This window comes from Trichosurus vulpecula, chromosome 3, assembly GCF_011100635.1.
Source record: "Trichosurus vulpecula isolate mTriVul1 chromosome 3, mTriVul1.pri, whole genome shotgun sequence".
Lineage (NCBI taxonomy): Eukaryota > Metazoa > Chordata > Mammalia > Diprotodontia > Phalangeridae > Trichosurus > Trichosurus vulpecula.
The window spans coordinates 347,152,528-347,172,147 of NC_050575.1; the positions used below are offsets into that span (position 1 = coordinate 347,152,528).

The following is a 19,620-nucleotide window of genomic DNA, read 5'->3' on the forward strand; positions in this document are numbered from 1 at the left end:
TATGTGGGAATGGAGAATGAGGAAAATGCTTAGGTAACCTAAAGGACAAATAAAGTAGGAGGTCACAAGAGACAGGGAGAGACAATTTTCCTCTCTCTGTGTCTCTGTCTTTGGGTCTCTTTCTATCATTGTCTCTCTCTCTCACCATATTTTTTCTATCTCTCTGTTTCTATCTGTCTCTGTTTCTGTTTATCTCTGAGACCCTACCTGGACCCAAATTTGACTGGACACACACACACACACATCTGGAAAACCTGGAAAATGCTCAAGAACTAAGATCAGGGAAGGTTGGAACCATGTTATTCCAACTCTATATCTATTAAAGTTGTCAATAAATGGATGACAAGGACAGAGTACCTAAGAGAAATAAGCAACTTCTCAGATTTAATACTTATGGGATATATATACATACACACACACATATATACATACACATGTATATAAACATACATATACATCTATATTTATATACACATAATATATATGTGTATGTATATTCATTTGTGTGTGTGTGTGTACACACGAAAGAGTCACAATGCACACTTATTGGCTCACATTCCCACAGCAGGGGCACTCATTCTTTTTCTCTTTGTGATTTATTTCCCCTAGACCTGCCTCCTGGCAGATTGCAGTTTCCCTACAGGGAGAGCAGATACTAAAACTCAGTATTCTCAGGTTTCTAGAGGTGCCATTGTAGGTGATCATTCCTACTAACACTTCAGGTCAATAAACATTTATTAAGCACCTACTGTGTGCTAGGCACCGATGAGTTTCCACTTGTGTATTTTCCCTTAACAGACAGCAGCTAATGATTAGTTAACCTTAATCAGAACATTTATTAAAAATGCAAAACAAGGATATAACATTTGTGAAACATTATATAACATTTATACATACATTTGGATCTTATTTTCCACTAATACACAGTCTCCATGCGGAGAATGGGCACACATTAAAAGTTCCAGTATAATAAGACATGTATGGATCCACATATGACCAGAGGAATTCACAGTTCTAGAACTGCAGACTTTTAAGTTTTCCTTCTGTTTTAGGAATAGTCCCTAAAAATTCCTTGTCCAACATAGTTTCTGTATGAACAAATGTTTCCACTCCCACCTTGAGCTGATCCATGCTGCTACAGAGTGACACCACCATAAGGATGGCTTCTTGCCTAGAGGGTCTATCTGTTGGTGCTTCCTTTCTGATACTCTGTTCCTAAGCTCTTCTGCTTAGCTGGGCTTGCTCCCCAATGGTAATTATAGTATCTATCACTTCCAGCTTCAGGCTTAGCTAATACCTTTAGCTGAAGTAGTGTCATGCTCTTTTAGGAAAAAGGAATGGAGCTTTATCCTAAATTTGACAAATTCTTGTGAATTCCTGCTCTGTTTCTGGCACCTCCAAACTTTAAAGGGGTTACTTGTTCTTGAAACTTAAGAGTTTATGGTATAGAAACACTTTCTTTTAGCTCATGACCCTTTGGCCTACTGCTTCAAGAGACAGACTAGAAGCCAAGAAGACACAATAACTATTCTAGGTCCTCATTCTCCTCCTCTTCATGTGATTTCTTCCTACTTTATGGTGCCCAGTGAGAGAAACAGCCTTGGGCTTGTGAACACAGGCCTGGCTTCTTTACCTTGATATTTGACCCTTCACCAAAGGAAGTTGGGGATAATTACAGCTTTATGAGCTTTGAGTGGACAGAACCCACCACCTGAGGTCAGGGAGTCCACACTGAGTTTTGAGGCCAACCTAGGTTTGAGACACAAGAGACAACCTTCGGGACCCAGTGCAGTGGGTGCTGAAACAGACTTATTCAATAGTGATGCTGTATCTGGATGTGAACTTGATGGTCAAAAGATATGAACAGCAGCTCTCAAGAGAATTACAAGCTATTAACAACCATATGAAAAAGTACTCAACTGATTAATCGTAAGAGAGATATAAATCAAAACCACTCTGAGGTTTTGCCTCACACTCAACAAATGGGAAAGGATGACAAAAGATAGGAAAAAAAATCAATGTCAGGGAGTTTGTGAGAAGAGGGGCACACCATTGTTGGTGGAGCCAAGAATCGTCACAATCACTCTGGAAATCTATTTGGAATTATGTGAAGAAAGTGATTGAAATATCTATACCTGGGGCAGCTAGGTGGCACAGTGAGTAGAGCACTGACCCTGGAGTCAGGAGGACCTGAGTTCAAATCCAACCTCAGATGCTTGACACATGTACAAGCTGTGTGACCTTGGGCAAGTCACTTAACCCCAATTGCCCTGCCTTCTCCCCTCCAAAAAAAAAAAAGAAGTATCTCTACCCTTTGCCTCAGAGATTCCACTGGAAGGCACGCAAAGGATCAAGGGGGGAATAATTGGCCCCATAAATGTCAAAATATTCAGGGCAGCACTTTTTGGATGTGCTACCCTGGGACTTTTCTGACTGACTTTCCATCCTGTGCCAGGAAGCTCATTATAGGGATAACATCATCATCTGGTAAGATCTTGTCAGACTTAGTTCTCCACCTCATTGCTACATTCTGCCTCTGATTGAAGGGTGGGGCCATGACCTCCAAACCTCTACTTAAAGACAGAGCCCAGCTCAGACATTTTACGTCTCACCTGGCTGTACTACTTTAGGACTTCACTGACTTTCCACCAAGCCCCGGGATTGTATCATCTCGCTACCTCCCCAGCCACTCCCCACTGCTTCTTAGCTTCCTTTTGTGCTTTGTCTTCTCGCATTAGAGTGTAAGCTCCTTAAGATCAAGAGGTGTTTTTTTTTCCTTTCATATTTACATTCCCATTGCTTGGCATACTGCCTGGCACATAGGAGATACTTGATAAATGGGTTTTTTTTTTACTCTTGACTAAAAAACTAAAACAAAGTCGGAGCCCTTCCTTTGGGGAATGGTCAAACAACTTGTGATTCAGTAATATAATGGAGTATTAATGTGCTAATTAGACATCATTAATAATGAATATAGTGAAGTATAGAAAGAGTTATAGGAGCTGATAGAAAATACAGTAAGCAGACCTAGGAAAACAATATGCACGGTCACTACAACAATGTAAATGAATAGAATAATGCCTTCCACAAAGCAGCAGAAACCAAATGTTACAGTAATAGTAATGACAAAATAATGCTAATAACTAACATTTATATAGAGCTTGCTGTGTGCCAAGCACAATGCCAAGCTCTTTACAATTCCTATCTCATTTGATCCTCACTTTACAGATGAGGAAACGGAGACAGGAAGATTAAGTGATTTGCCCAGGGTCACATAGCTAGGGAGTATCAGAGGTCACATTTGAACTCAGGTCTTCTTGACTCCAAACCTGGTGCTCTTTCTGCTGCACCACCTACCTGCCTATATAAACAATAAATCCTAGCTACTATATATGTATATTGATATACATATATAAAACATATATATAATTATTATGACAAAGAAGAGATACGAGAAGGCACCTTCTTTGCGGATAGATAATAGATAGACAGAAATAGCATTTATTAAATGTTTAATACATGCCTGGCACTGTTCTGAGTCCTGGGGAGATAAGTACAAACAGAACGACTATCCCTGCCCTCAAGGAATTTATATTCTAATAGGACAAAATCATGTATAAAGGAGAGGAGGATGGAATATAGATGTGAAACATTTCATATAACATGAGACTTTTCCCATATATTAGTTTTATTGAACTCATCTTTTTTGTTCTTTATTTTAAGGAATGGCTGGTGGGGATGGAGGTCGGTAGTTGGGGATATATTGGGAAGTATTGGTGATTTAAAAACAAAAGATATCAATGAAAAATTATCTTAAAAGAAAGAGAAGATGCAAATGTAAGCTACAATTCCTTCCTTACTTTTCTTGCTCTGAACATAGTTAAAAAAATAACGGAGTTCCTTTCCTTTTTCTTGCCTTTGACTTTTTTTAAAAAACAGGTCTCAGTTGATTCTGGTACTGCACCTAATTATTAAGGATGCCAGGAATCACAGCTGAAATTGCTTAGAGAATCAAAAGTACCAGCTTGTTGTAACAGCATGGCAACAATAGCTCTACTGTTTCTGCCATGTGATGGGCCCCGAAAGTCTTCCATTGTAGAGCCTGAAGACTTCCAGGTGTGGAATGAGGAAAGCTTGTGGCTGGAAATTTGGGGGGCCAGAGGTATAGGCTCAGACATACAAAACAGAGTCTCAGGGACGTGGGGTGCTGAGCTGAGAGACCAGAGGAAGAAAGCAGCATTAGGATCACAAGCAGAAGTCAGCTCTAGAATTGAAATGGAGTCCAAGGAATAAGTAAAGGCATGTTGTGGGTCTTCATGCCTGAAGAGTTCAATAACAAGAAACTCTCAAAGAGGTAACACAATGTGTAACACTTTCCTATGTGTACATGCATGTGTAGCAAAGTTCTTGGGTCCTTCTCCCAACTCATTTTCACACTGGCTAGTTGGGTCTCCAGAGAGCATCTTGCTACATCTTCCCATTAAGATTCTTAGGGGCACCTTTGGGGTATTGGGGCATATTTCTATTGCTATTGGGTTGAGTTCCCTTTCTGATATATTCTTCACCAGCGATTACATATATCATCACCAGTGATTAGCACCCCAATATCCTTTAACCCACTGATATTTCCTGAAAATCAATGATGACCAAGAGATATCAATTAACTTTTATAAAGGGATATTTACTAAGTAGCGATAACAAGATTAGAAACACAAACATTTCTCCAAACCTGGGGCATATTCCCCCTTATACACCTCCATGGTCCTTAGGGAGAGTGGGCTCAAATTTAAAATGGCTATCACAAGCATTCTTCCTACCATTGAGTTCACTTCCAGAGAGGGCATAGCCAATGGACAAATTACTCCTTTGCATAAAGGATGCATGGCTATCTGGTCAATCAGGGCTGGGCTAGATCAATCAGGTCACACTCCAAGGCCAGCGCCTTTCCAGGCTCAGCTGCTAGACTTCTGGTGGCTCCTCTGACTTTTTGAAGCTCATAAGATTGTATTCTGCTCCATCCCATCTTCATACTCATCTGCCTAGGAGCTGGAAAGAAGCAAAGAGACAGAGGTACCATGATGTTCCTAGCCACATCTTGGTACAGCGGGTAGAACATGGCAGTCAAAGAAGCTGCCCCTCCTCCCACTTGGAAGCTGATAATAGCATTTTTTCCCTCAAAAACTGCCTGGGAAAGAGAGATCAAGGTTCTCTGTGGGAACCTTTTGTGTGTACTCTTAGTTACAGCCCAGCCATTTTAAAAGGCTTTTCTTCATCACACATTAAGTAGACAGGATATAGTCAAAGAATACCTTTTTATATGTGTATATATGTATATTTAATGGGAGACTGACCAATGTGAGACCAGTCTTCAGAACATGTGAAGTGTGCTCTGCCAGCTAGGAGTTCAGGTGACAGATTGGGGAAGCTTGCTTCTAGGAGTGCATAAGGATGTGTAAGGGAGGCACCCCACCCCTGATTCAGAGCAGGAACAAGTATTCTTTGACTATATCCTGTGCTTTAAGAATATCACTTCAATAACTCTCTGTGGGCCAGGAGTCAAGCAGGATCAAACTTTAAAATGCAATGAGCATTCATGTAGCAGAAAATACAATTAAAGCCAATTTTGCAAAGCAAGAATCAAAAGAATCAGTTTAAAAAAGGATACATGGTTAAAAGAACACTACTTAGCTCCTCTTGGAGAATCCGCACAGCCATTGGCACCCAAAGCATTTGCCTGAGGTCAGCAAGTGGGGTGAGTGAAATTTACTGACTTAGATTCATCTTCAGCTGGGCCTTGTTCCTTTGGGAGCAAGGAAGCAAAAATTGCAATCTCTCTAAAATGGATGTGGCTCTTATCACAGCCACCCAGCGGAAGATGGCATGGAGAGGGCAGAGATGGAGACAGGGAGACCAGTTATGGATCTAAGTTACCATAGAGGGGATCATAAGATATGAAGCAGGAATACATAGCGCCATGATGGGATTATAGACCCATCCACATATCTAATATATGTCTCATGCAAAAAGTTCTCTGGGTAGCGTAGCGCCTTTAACTTTTGGGAGTTATTTTGTAACTGCTGTCTCTGGAGGCATCTGCCCCCTCCTCCCCCCGAGAGCTCTCTGGGTCAGCATAGAGCATCATCACTGAGAATCTTCACCCTCGCCTTGTGCCTTTATTGCCATTTCTGCCCACCTTCTTCCTCATTCCTTCGGGTTTTTCCACATACTCCCTGTTTTTTACCCCCTCTGAGTGCTCACTTTCTCCAGCCCCATTCCTCATTCATCGCTTGCCCTTATCCTATTACTCTCTCCCCTAGAAGATGTTAAATCTACCCTCTTCCCTGCTCTCCCCAAGCCCATTAGTCCCTTGTCCTCAGGCTGGTTTCAAATAATAAATGCTTTCATTTAAAAAAGAAATGGGGGCAGCTAGGTGGTGCAGTGAGTAGAGCGCCAGCCCTGGAGTCAGGAGGACCTCAGTTCAAATCCGTCCTCAGACACTTGACACACTTACTAGCTGTGTGACCTTGGGCCAGTCACTTAACCCCAATTGCCTTGCCTTTCCCCCTTCAAAAAAGAAGAGCTAGGTGGTGCTGTGGATAGAGCACTGGGTGTGGAGTCAGGAAGACCCGAGTTCAAATACAGCCTCAGCCACTTCCTACCTGTGTGACCCTGGGCAAGTCACTTAACCCTGTTTGCCTCGGTTTCCTTATCTATCAAATGAGCTGGAGAAGGAAATGGCAAACCATTCCAGTATCTTTGCCAAGAAAATCCCAAATGGGGTCACAAAGAGTTAGACATGAAGCAACAATAATAAAATTTTGGGGGCAGCTAGGTGGTACAGTGAGTAGAGCACCACCCCTGGAGTTAGGAGGACCTGAGTTCAAATCTGGCCTCAGACACTTGACACAGTTACTAGCTGTATGACTTTGGGCAAGTCACTTAACCCCAATTGCCTGCCTCCCCCCTCCAAAAAATATTTTGTAAAAATATTAAACATAGAGCTTTATTTTATAGTTCAACCACTACTTATTGAATGTTTAAGGAGGACCAGCACCCTGGTGTGGGGGCTTGCTGAGCCCTTTTCAGGGCTGCTCATCCACCTTTGGGGTCCGTCTTTCACCCAACTCTTACCTGTGGCTCCAAGAAGCTGTAGCATGTGCAGCAGCCACACCCTGGTAAACACCATCCCAGCTGAATCAGGAGGAGGGTGACCAACTGTTCTCAAGCCTGCTGATGAGTTAGGGGGATGTCTATCCTAAGCATGTGAAGACTCTTACCTGAGAAACGGGCAGATGAGAACAATTGGTTCCAATGGCCTTGAAGGTAGGCGCTGAAATAGGCGCTGTGGAGCGCTTAGAGCTTGGTCAGACATTGAAGATGCCAAGTTCATCCACCGCCTCCTGGGCCATCACCAGTCATCTTGACTTGCACCACTGAACTCCCATGACTCTGGAAGAGGGAGTGAGGCTGACAACTTTGCACAACGCTGCCTCAATCCAGTTCATATCACTCTGTGATGTCGTTGGTCCTCTTTGAAAACAAAGGACGAACAACAACAGCCACCTCCCCCATAGACACACCTAACTAGGATGCTGATGTAAACCTCCACCACTTAATACAATGCCTGACACACAGTAGGCATTTAATGAATTCTTATTGAATTAAGTTGATAGAAGGTAGACCCGTTAAGATGTTGTGTTTCTGAGAGAAGTGGGGGGTCTGGAAGGCGTCAGCAGTAAGTGGCTGGAAGGAATCTGGGGGCTTCCTAAAACCACCAAGTTGCACAGTGGTATTGGGTATTAATGAGAACTGTTCTCAAACCAAGCTAATTAAATTAGTGTTTGAGTCCTCTACTCAATAAACTCTTATGACTACCTATTGCCTCTGAGTTAGCATATAAAGTCCTCAGTTTTGCTTTCGCAGCTCTTTGCCACCTGGCCCTGCCCTATCTTTCCAGCCTCATTAAGTATTACTACCTCATTACATATTATTGGCTTTGTCTTTGTTCTCCCCGTAGGACTTTTTATCTTCTCTCTCCATGCCCTTGGACTGGACCATCCCTGTTCGTGGAATTCACTCGCTCCTTACTTCTTCCTTAGCAAACTCCCTTGTTTCTTCAAGACGCAGCTCTTGAGACCTTTCCTGATTCCCCCAAACTACTAATTTCCTCTATCCCTGACAAGCTTTTTTTTTGGTATTTATTCAGTTCATACTTATTCTGTATATATTTATATACGTACCTGATGTTTCCCCTGCTACAATATAGGGATTATTTCATTGTTTGGAATTGTTCCATTCTTTGTACTTAAATACCAGCAGCTAGCACAATAACTGGTACATAGAAGGCATTTAATAAGGGCTTGCTATGTTAAAATTGTATCTTGTTCTGGTCCCCTTGACCACTCCCTCCCTCTACAGTTAGTATAACAAATAAGTTTATAAGTCGATAGCATAAGGTAACAGCAATAGGAAGTAATATTGCAAAGGGGCATCTAAAAGTCAGACTGGTCCATAAACCAAGGGAGCATAAAGATTGCTTGAAAACTGTTTCATAAATTAGGGGAACATAGGAACCACTGGAAACAATCTCATACGTTAACTCAGGCCACATCCTGAGACTATGTGCTAAATTCTGGGAAGTCAGCTAGGCCTTACCATAAGGGCCCCTCAATCCTGCTAACTGCCCACGATCTATAAGTCTCAGATGAGCTCCAGACATGTGCAGTAAGACTACTAAAGCAGAACACCAGCAAAGTGCTATGCTAATTAACTAACCCTAAAGTGTGGCTGATAATTTTGAGATGATATGGATAGGTTAATGAACAAATCCTAAGATGACATGGATAAGACACCCCAAATTCCTGCCCCACCCCACCTCCAGCATTCCTCTGTCTGCTATAAGTCTGTGCTATTCCAATGCTCCCAACTCTTATCTGCAGTTATATAAGTGACTCTCTGTGACCTTCCCTCCTCCCATTCTCTTTCCTATGCTGCCATCTCCCTCCATCACCCCATCCCCCATCCCTACTCCAATTGCCTCTGTACCCACCCCACCCCTGACATTTTGCCTCTGTACTCTTTGTGCCTTATTAAAGTATAATTGAAGAATTACTCTCTGTTGCCATCGTGGTCTTTCCTGGTGAATATCCAAAAAAACCGGGGTATACTTGCCCCCCTTCTCAACCCAGAGGGAACCCTTTGGGGTCCCATTCCTTTAGGCATAAACTGGGAGCACCACAGGGAGGACTGAGACTATAACCTATTCACAACTGTCCCTATCCTGAACAAACTGGGTGAAATGAATGCATGGGTGAATTCAGCAAGGATGAATAGCTGAACCTTATGTCCCCTACTAGGAGATTTTTCCCTTTTTTCTAGGTCACAATAAATCAATTAATAATCCATAATTATTTGGCAATTCACTTGCTAAGTTGAATTGAATTGGATGTATTTCCAAGGCTCTTCTGGCTTTACAAAAAACAACGTGAAGAATTTAATCCCCTTTCATTTGAGTAATATTCACATTTAGCATCTAAGGCCATGCTATCATACCTATCTTTTCCTGAAATTCATATATACATACACATATATTTCCCCCCTAAAGTTTTGGGTGTGTTTGAATATGCCCATTATCACTTTCTTTCACTACTAATTATAAACTCCTTGAAAGCAGAGACTGTCTTTTGCCTCTTTTTATATCCCAGGTATTTAGCACAATGTCTTATACATAGTAAGCACTTAATAAATGTTTATCATGCTGTGTTGTGTTGTGTTATATTGCATTGTATGAATTTCATGATGATATTCCCCTTCCTTATCTGTAAAATGAAGGGGCTGGTCTTGATGCTCTCTAAGTCCTCTTCCAGTTTTAAATCTATGATTCTAGGTATAACAGTTCTGGAGTCAGGACAATGGATTAAAATTCATTCTTTAAGAACTAATATGTGATCCTACTTAACCTTTTTGTGATCCAACCTGCCCTCTAGTTTTTACCTCCCAATTCATAAATAGTTTTAGTAAAGGGAATTCTTATAGATTTTTTAAGCATGACTATTTACTCTTTATTCTTGCTGAACTGTGATGTAGCTAAAAGCAATGAAATAACCAAAAATTGTCTAGTAAAAGGTGAGAAGAAGAGGGAGCAGTTAAATATGAAAAGAAAGAAGGAAACGAGGTAATTCACAAACTCAAACATCAGCTCTTCAATGTTTAAAAATTGGCAATATGTTAAAGGAATGCTGCTTGCAGAGCTGGTGTTCCTGTTCCCAGCACCTGGAATAGTTGGTTCAGAGAATATTCACTGGTGACGTAAATCATATGAAACCTACTACTTTTTGGTCAGTACCTTTGGTATTGAAGGGTACCAAATACAAACAAGAATTTGAGCCTATCTTATCCAGATAGTTTTACCAAGGTAGGTTTGATAGAATTCAACTTGCAGCCATGTAGCCAGATGGACTTCAACCCAAAAGCTCTTAAGAGGCTGTCATTATGAACTCTACAAGGGCTTCTGCTTTATATCAGAAATACTTCTGATATGTAGTCATAGAGAAAACATGAGCTTTTCAAACCGCTTGGATCCATGTGATTTCCAAAGAACTGTAGTAGAATAAATTTGAATTATTTATCTCCTTTCCACTTCCCACTGCCATCACTATTTTTTTTTCAGTTTAAAGCACCAAGAATAAATTTAGATTTGTTCTGGTATCCATTTAAACCAAACACTACTCAATGTTGGAACTCTTCTTCATTAAGTTCAGACTGTCTTTGAAATTGTTTGGCACTTTGGAATTATGCTGTTAGCAAAATCTGTAACTGATCCACCGTACTGCTAAAGGAAGACTCCTACGTTTGGATTTAAAACAAAGTCAAGCAAGCAGCTCTCATGACATCCTCAAATGGTCTTTTGATAAATAAAAATATTTTTGAATATGCAATTTTGTTTGACTATCCCTTACCTATCTAAATCTCTGATTTATCTGAATCATTTTGTTATCAAAGCTGATGGAGTAAAACTCTATAGGTCTTGGAACTGAAAAGAATGATAGGATAGAAATCCTGTATCTAATGGACCCTTAGAGATCTTGAGTAACTTTCTACAACTAGTCATCTCTTACTAAATTTTTTAAAAAGTACACTATTGGTCTTGGCTGATGTGAGTTTTCTAGTGATACGTTGGAACCTTGTCTAACTCACTATTGCCTCCACCCAGAATTTACTGTTTGAAATATCCAAATACAGTTTTGTTTCATGTCCACAAATATAGGTAATAGAATCCTCAGTTTCCCTACAGGGACTTAAGGTAACAAATGTATATCAGGTTGTTGTTGTTCAGTCTTTCAGTCATGGTCGACTCTTTGTTTACCTTATGGACCAGCTGCCCATAGGGTTTTCTTGGCAAAGATACTGGAGTGGTTTGCCATTTCCTTCTCCAGTTTTAGGCAGGAGTTAAATAACTTGCCCAGGGTCCCACAGCTGCTAAGTGTCTAAGGCCATATTTGAACTCATGAAAATGAGTCTTCCTGGCTCCAGGCCTTGTACTCTATTCACTGTGCCACCTAGCTGCCTAAAGAAGTATATAAATGCTAGCTATTATGTTTCCCCCAACCCAAGTTTCTCTTCTATAGACTAAACATTGCCATTTCCTTCAACTAACCCCTACCCGCCCCATTACTATCCTTTTGAGTTTCATCATTATCCTTTCTCTCTCTCTCCTGATGGCCCTTCTTTATGTGTGCTTCAGTTTATAAATAGCTTTGCTAAGGGGCAGCTAGGTGGCACAGTGAGTAGAGCACCAGCCCTGGAGTCAGGAGGACCTCAGTTCAAATCTGGCCTCAGACACTTGACACACTTACTAGCTGTGTGACCTTCGGCAAGTCACTTAACCCCAATTCCCCTGTAAATAAATAAATAAATAGCCTTCCTAAACTGTGGTGCCAGAATTTTGCTGATTAAACTGAAAGAGGTCCTTAGAGGAATGAAAATACATTGTCTTTGGTTTATAGGCTCCTAGCTACAGCCATATACAAGATGATAGAAATAAAGGAAGTAGAGCTGGCCCAATTATGCAGCCTTGCATCATTCACTGAGCAGCATTTACTACAACCCAACCAATTACAAAAAAATGACCCATCATTATGTTTTTGAAGTTCCCTAACTTATATAACAGTCACTTGATTCCAGGGCAGCGGTAGTATGATAGTACAGTGTATATGGTAGCATGTAAGAAATATGCAAAATAGCATGAAAGTATGGAAGAATTTTCTATGAAAGAAAGGCTTTTGAAGTACTCCATGGACCCTGCCATCAGGTGGGAAAGCTACACAAAGAAATGCCAGCAATGTACTTTGCCATAGAGATGCCTAATTAAACCTTCATCATTAACTGGTTCTCCCAATCCTATAATCCAGTGGTATCAAACTCAAAGTAACACAGGAGCCACTAATCTGTACATAAGTATTCCTGTCAGCATCCTATTGATTTACTATTAAAATGTAATGTCATCTATGTTTTGTTGTATTTTTATCCATTTGTTAAACATTTCACAATTAAATTTTAATCTGGTTCTGCTACGGTCTGAGTGTGGCATATAACCTGCAAGTCGCATGTTTAACACCTCTGTGCTAGTCCTTTGGCCAGGAGATGGTATAGTGTGGGAGCTAGGTATGTGATAACCAAGTTACATATAAGAATATTCCATTGAATTTTCTCAATGGCCTTTGCTAGTTTTTTCTAAATTTTTATTTTCATTGCATCAGCTGCAAAACAGCTCCACACTCACCTCGTTTAAGTGGCAAGAGCCAATTATAAAGCATTTCAATTAGGACCTACAGATGCAATTATAAAGCATTTCAATTAGGGCCTATAGATGCAAGCAGATTTTTAGTTTGGAGCATAATTCTGGAAAATTTTACTTCATATTAGAATAATTGAAATGGAGGTGTTACTCTTGAAAACACCAGAAAATACATATCATTGAAAAATCTGTATGATTAATTTTCACAGGTTCATTTGCTGCTTCTTCAAGGTCCATTTGATTTTTACCCATGACTCAAGGTTGTAACTACTTGAATGTTTCTCTTTTGCTTTTGTAAAATAAATTTTTATTGACATCTTCTGTTTCTTACAACATCATAGTTATCCTAAGTGTTCCTCCCTCTCTTCCTCCTAGAGAGTCATTCCATAAAGCAAATAGTATTTTTTGAGAGGAAAAAAATCATCATGACTGATCAATATGTTGAAAAAGTCTAAAAGCATGTGCAATATTTAACACCTGTGGACCTCTCACCTCCAGAAAGGGGTGGGATAGGGGTATCCTCTCATTTCTCTTCATTCAAGTCCTGCTTGAGCTTTATAACTTTGTCATATTTATTTTTGATTTTTTGGTGTGTAATTGTTCTTTCCATTTACATGATTGTAGTTACTGTATATATTGTTTTCCCGGTTCTGCTTATTTCACTCTGTATCAGCTCATATAGCTCTTTCCATGCTTCTCTGTATGTATCACATACATCATTTCTTATAGTACAGTAATATTCCATTCCATTCATGCACCACAATTTATCTAGCCATTCCTCAATTGATGGGTATCTACTTTGTTTCCAATTCTTAGCTATCATAAAAAGTGTTGCTATAAACATTTTGGAGTCATTTTAGTCAGTCTGATAGGTATGAAGTATTACCTGAGAGTTGTTTTAATTTGCATTCTTTAATTATTAGTGATTTAATATGACTATTGACAACTTTAGTTTTTCTTCTGAAAACTGCCTCTTCATATCCTTTGATCATTTAATTTTGCAAATTTGTTTCAGTTCTTTATATATTTGAAAAATGAGACTTTTATCAGAGAAACTTGCCATATATTTTTCAGTTTCCTGCTTTGTTTCTAATTTTGACTGCATTGGTTTTATTTGTGCAAACCCTTTTAAATTTAATGTATTTAAAATTATCCATTTTACCTCCCTTAATCCTCTCTAACTTTTGTTTGATCATGAACTTACCCTTAGGATTTTTAAAGATTTAAAAATTTTTTTTCCTCTTTTGTCATTTTTTCTCTCTGATTAGTTTTCATTAAACTCTTTGCTACAATCATATTCTGAAAGGTTTTGTAGCTGGCTGTCTTTTGTTGAATGTTCATCTTCTAATTTTCACCAGAGCTAAGACTTAAATCTGCAGAATACGACATTTTGGGTTTCATCTTAAAATCTTTTTCTTTTTTTGAAATAGGACTTCCAAGTATTTTTTATTTAAAAACCAGTGCTGTATAGAAACTTATTAATCTGTTTACATTCTAATATAGTGAGATGATGCATGTCTCTTCTGAATCCCATCAACATCGGGGTCATAGAATCTTAATTAGATGGAAGGTCTGAGAAGGGTTCTGTTGTCTTAATGATCATTTTATTTTCCTCTTACGGGTTCAGGAATGTTGGAGGGGGTCTGGGGGCAGCACCTGCAGGTCTGAATCGGGGAGGGGGTGCCCCATCCTTTCGAGCCTGACTGGAGCGATTCCTCACTACTTTGCTGTGGATTGTGCAGTTCACACAGTAATGTAGTTTTACATACAGTGTGGGAAGCACATAGGAGTCAAAGACAAAGACCCTGGCCTTGGAGATATCCCTGATGGCCGCCACTTCCATGATGTTGCAGATGACAAACTTCATGCCCTAAGGCATTGCAGTGGATGCAGTTGGTGCAGCAGGTGCAGCAGATGGGCTGCACGTGGCTGCAGTCTTTCTTGCTGCGCCCTTTGTTCCTCCTCTTCTTGGTCATCTTAGGAGCCAGGAAAAAGCTTTATTTTTCGAATATGTTATTTATTTCACTCCCTTCTATGGCTTCTGGTGGGTGTAGAACAATCTTGTGTCATTCAAAATTCTCTCTTTTATATTTGAAGGTCTGCCTCCTAGATTCTTGCAGAATTTGTTGTTTGTTATTGAAATTGTTAAATTAAACTACTATGTGTTTGGGAGTTTTTCTAGAGGCAATTTGTGCATTCTGTTGAGTCTTTGTTTTCTATATTCAGAAGCAGAAGATAGATTTTTTCATATTATCTTCTGCATGATGTTCAGGTTTTTTTTTATCTGTCATGTTTGTCAGAGAGACTTATGATCCTTATATTGCGTCAGTGTATATTGTCTTTGAGGTCAATGGCTTTGGCTTCCATAGGGAGTATTTGTTCTTTTAATGTTGTTTTTTGCTTCTCTTCTGCCTAATTCCCTCTCTCCACTTCAGTATTTTTGTATTGCAAATCTTTTACTCTCTTTTTCATTTCTTTAGAGAAATTCTCCACCATACAATTTTTCTAATCTGCTGTAGCAACAATCTGCTAGCAGCTGCTGTAAGGGTGTAAGACCCACCAAAAACCAGTATACACAAAGCTGCCAATACATGTTCTTTGATCTGCTTTACTAAGGAAAGTAAATTTAAGGGATTAACAATCTCAGTTTAATCAAACATACAAATGCCATTCACAGTTCAGAGGGAAAGTATCAGCCTCATGAACTTCAAGGCAAATATAAACAGAAATTACAAACATCAACAGACAGACCTTGTCTGATTCAAATCACAATACATTGTTACCAGAGAAGAACCAATGGGTCTGGGTTACAAAGTCAGGAGGCAGTTATGGCTCACCCAGAGTCTCAACACTCCTTCCATGAGTGTGCCCCAAAAGCCAAACACCAAGCTGTCCTCAATCATATCCTGTTCAGAGCCCTGAGGGCTCTGACCTCACCCAGGCTGGGTGCGGGGAAAGTTCCCCATCCCTAGTATCACATCATGTACAAATCAGTGACTCCCAGTTGTCTCAGTACTGAGAAATACTCCAAGACAAAAAGATCCCACTTTATCTGCCCCATTCAAACAAATGCCTGAATCATTAAAGATACTTAAGAGAAGAACAGCAAAGAGTCCCACCTTAATTACTATTACATCAGCTTATTGAGTTTTTAAAATTTCTTCATTGAGATCATAAATTCTGACCTATAGTCAGTCCTAGTTTCTTATGGAATTTTTGTTGTTCCACACTGTTTTGGGATTTCATAGGATTTTGCATTTTATCAAGCTTTCATTCATTTTCCTTTGTCTGGTAATATTTATTAAGAGAGCTTTGTAATCTTTTTAAGGAGTTATTTCTTATCTTTCCCCCAAATTTTAGGAACCTCTTGAATGATTTATCTGTTTGTGCCTGGGTTTTTACTGAATGTTCTTTCTCTTGAAATTTTTAGTGTTTCACCCTTTTTCTTTATATTCTGTCATCACTCACTTTCTGATTTCTTCCGCTTTGCTGGTGTGTAGGCCACTGGGGTTAAATTGCAAGGTTGTCTTGAAGAGGTCTAAGTAAAATGATGATGGTAGAGAACCATAGGTTTCTAGGGGTGCTCATGACCCCAAAATACTGACACGCCAGGTCCTGCTGAAAGAATTAGACTCAAGCCTTCTCAGCCAAGGGAAAAGACAAAGTTTATTAGGGATTCACCATAATGGGTTGTCTTAAGAAATCCCACCCTTTGTGACAGCTGTTTGTTTCAACAAGCTTGCCAGATTCAATCTACTGAGCTAGATTGAATCTGAGCGCCTTCATGGAGGCAAGATGGAGATTATATACACAAAGATTGTGGGAGGGATTGAGGGGTGGTCTGGGGTGAGTAGAGGAGGGGTTTAGGGAGGGTCTTGAGGAGGAGTCTAAGGAGGAGTTTGATGGGACCCAGATGAGGTCAGACTCCAGGTACCAAGAGAATGGGATTAAGGGTGGGAAGTAGCTGAAGGCATGGATATTGACAGTTATCAAGGGTGGGAAGTAGCTGGACAATAAAGGGCAAGGCTAGGTAGAGATTTGGGCCTAATGATAATGTAAGGCTTATGGCCTTAGGGGAAGGAAGGTTCAAGGAGGGTTCAAGGGGGCTCCCAGAGACTATATTCCAGATTCAAGGGGGTTCCCTCATCAGCCTCAGCATTCTCCCAAACTGGGGTATTTAATATTCAGTGGCTTAGATCCCTGCCATCAGTAGCCTATGGGGAAGGTAGTGGGGGGATAAAAATGATGTTGGTTGGGTTTTAATCCTTTCTTCTTCAGCCCTGACACAGCCACATACACCAGTATGTTGCCCCAGTTCCTCCCTTGGCTCTCTTCCATGGCTAGGCTGAATCAGTGTCTGTCACTTGTTAGAGTATGTGGGGGGAGTTTCAGGGGGTCTTTTGGATAGAGTCTCTCCAGACTTTAGTTTTTCTAAACTAGGATATATTCTGGGAAGAAAATAGAATCCCTCCTACTCCCAATCATCATGTAGCTGGGCAAAATCAATGTCTGCACTGGTGCCAGTGAGGGAGTGGGCAGAGGTTGAGGTGTACCAAAAAATAGTTGCAGTACAAGGGAATCCCAGTTTGTGACTCTCCATAAGGCATGTGGAGGTGGAGGAGAGGGATCCTGAGTAATTGCTTTAAGAATTAGCATTCTCCAGTGTTACTTCATAAGGATTTTACCATATGAATGGTTTTATCTATTTCCCCACCACCCCACTCAGGAATAGTTGCTCTAAAGAAGGTGTACAATTTCTGTTTTGGGGAGTTTTAAACAATTAGTGGAGTCTGGAGAAGGCTCGAATCTGCCGTTTTGTTTATCCTGTAATCCAGAACCAATCCATACTTCCTGGCCTTAAACTTGCCTGATGCCTTTGTCCCCTGGAATTATTTGACACTTTTTCCTTGAACAAGAACCACTTCTACTATGTGTCTTGCAAATAGTCATTCAGTCTTCACTGGAAGACCTCTAGGGAGGGGAAATGTACCAGCTCTCAAAGAAGCCCATTATACTTTGGGATAGCTCTAGTAAGAAAACTTCCTTACATCAAGCCAATGTCACCATTCACCTTATAATTGTCTCTTATTTCATGACCTTTCTCTAGAATTTGACACTGTTGACTATCCTCTCTCTTCATATTTTCTCTTTCCTTGGCTTTCAGGATACCAAAATTTCTTGCCTCTCTTCACACTTCTCTAAATGCTATTTCTTATTCTCCTTTACTTTTTCTTATCTCCTAAATACAGATTAACTAAAGACTTTGTCCTTGGACCTCATTTCTTTTTTCTCTATTTTTTCTTACATGGACATATCATCCATATCCATGGCTTCAACGATAATTTACAGACAGATGGCTTTCAAATATACAGCTCTGATCTCAACCTCTCATTTGAGCTTTTGTCCCACATTTCCATCTGCCTAAAGGATATTTCTATTTGAATGCTCCGTTGCCATCTCAATCGCATGTCTAAAACAGAACTTATCAACTTCCCTCCAAATCTTGTCCTTTCTCTCAACTTCCCGATTTCTGTCAATAGTACCACAATTCTCCTAGTCATCCAAATTCAAAGCCACAGAATCATCTTTGTCTCTTCCCTCTTCCTAACCCTACTTCCATGTTTACAACATGAATTTTCAACTTCTATTATTCTTGGTTAGCAATACTTTTCACATCTGGCAATTCCTTGTCACCCTCATTGCTACCACCTAGTTCAGGTCTTCATTATTTCTTAACTGGACTATTATAATAATCTGTCAACTACTCTTCCTGCCTTTCTCTAATTCATTCTTCACACTACTACCAAAGTAATCTTACTAACACACAAATATCACTTCCCTTCCCACTCTTTGTGATCTAGCTATATTGTTTCTCTTTGGTCCCCACACACAATACTCAGTCATCTATCTCTGTGACTTTGCATTGTCCACCCCCTCCTTTGTAGGATGTACTTCCTACTTACTTCTCCCTCATAGAGTCTCTTTCTTTAATTGTTGCTGTCATTGTTCAATTGTTTCAGTTGTGTCTGACTCTTCATGACCCCATTTGGGGTTCTCTCGGCAAAGATACTAGAGTGGTTTGCTATTACCCTATCCAGCTCATTTTACAGATAAGGCCACTTTCTTTAAGGACAAGACTTTTCTTTCTTTAATGTGCAGCTCAAATATCATCTTCTGCACGAAGCTTTTCTTGTATTTAACTAATGTGTGTGTATGTGTGTGTGAGTGTGTGTGAGTGTGTATATATAATGTACTTGTTCTCTCTCCCATTAGAATGTAAGATCATTGCAAGTACGGATTGTTTTATCCTTTGTACTTCTATCCTCAGCACCTAGCACCGTACTAGCACATAGTGGGTACTTAATAAATACTTAGACTGATTTCTCACAAGCCTTCGGTGGCTCTCCATTGGCAAAAGGCCATTCCAATCTAATAAGAATGTTAATATGGCAGAAAAAAGAATTGGATTTGGCATCAAAGGATCTGAGTTCAAATCTTGTTCCTGTCACATACTCCCTGAATGTTCTTGGGCAAACCACTTAACATATCTGTGCCTCAGTTTCATTATTTTTTAAATGATGTGGATAGGCTAGGTGATCTTTAAGTTTTCTTTAGAAGAATCTCTGATCTAAACAGCTTATCATTCAAGTTCCTCCATAGTCTGATTTAACCTGTCTTTTCTAGTCATGTAACATTACTTTCCTTCATACACTACACTCCCCAGCCATCCTGAACTCTTTGTTTCCCAATGTGTCTTGCTTTCTCCCATCTTCAGGCATTCCATGTGCTATCTTGTATCTTGGGAATACAGTCACTCTTACACC

At 40.0% G+C, this 19,620-nt stretch overlaps 1 pseudogene; it reads right to left on the minus strand.

Annotated features, from left to right (window-relative positions):
- The window catches only part of LOC118842582, a 63,753-nt pseudogene that overhangs the window by 30,765 nt on the left and 13,368 nt on the right, over window positions 1-19,620 (minus strand).